This window comes from Carlito syrichta, unplaced genomic scaffold (assembly GCF_000164805.1).
Source record: "Carlito syrichta isolate Samal-C Ts95f unplaced genomic scaffold, Tarsius_syrichta-2.0.1 Scaffold289206, whole genome shotgun sequence".
NCBI lineage: Eukaryota > Metazoa > Chordata > Mammalia > Primates > Tarsiidae > Carlito > Carlito syrichta.
Window position 1 is genome coordinate 346,680 of NW_007233302.1, and position 1,035 is coordinate 347,714.

Consider the following 1,035-nt stretch of genomic DNA (forward strand, 5'->3'; position numbering starts at 1 on the left):
GAATCTGTCCCAACACCTGCATCCAGTCACTATGACCCCACACCTCACCCTCACCCCCAGCTAACAGTAACACTATCCCGACAATATTAACTGTGCCTTTTTAAAAAGATATCTTAATTGTGACAATACACACAAAATTGGCCATCTTAACCATCTTTAAGTGTACAGTTAAGTGGCATTAAGTACAATGACGTTGCTGTGTAACCATCACCACCATCCATCTCCAAAACTCTTTTCATCTTGTGTAACTGAAATTTCAATTATCCATCAACTATCTCCCCATTCCCCACCCCACTAGCTCCTGGCAACCACTATTTTACTTTCTGTCTCTATGAATTTGACCACTCTAGATATCTCTTATCTGTAGGCCAGAGATTGTCTGGCTTACAAATCTCAATTTGTCCAGTTTTACATGTTTCTGTTCCCTATAAATCATATAGATATATTCTCTTCTGCGTCTGGCTTCTTTCATTCAACATAGTGTCTGTGGGATTCATCACTTCATTTGCATAGCCATGACTTATTTATTCCCATTACATAGTATTCCTCAGTGTGAATAGGCCACAGGTAATGTGGTGAAGGGCATTTGAGCAGTTTTCAGTCTGGGGTTTTTACATGCAGTACTGCTATGTCTTTTAATAAAATATATTCCTAGGAATGAAATTGCTCGGTCATGGGGTACGCATGTGCTCAGCTTTAGTAGATGTATCCATTACTTTTTTTAGTTCAAGTCACCATAAAGAAATGATCTCTTAAACCATGTGATTTACACAATTTCTTCCATGAAGGAAAGCAATTAAATATTTGAGGTTTTTTTTTTTTTTTTGAGTTGGAATTCTCACTCTATTTCCCAGGCTAGAGTGCAGTGGCACTATCATGGCTTACCAAAGTCTCAAACTCCCAGGCTCAAGTGATTTTCCCACTTCAGCCTCTTGAGTAGCTGGGACTATAGGCGTGTGCCACCATGCCCAGCTAATTTTTTTTTACTTTTTGTAGAGATGAGGTGTTGCTATGTTGCCTAGGCTGGTCTCAAAC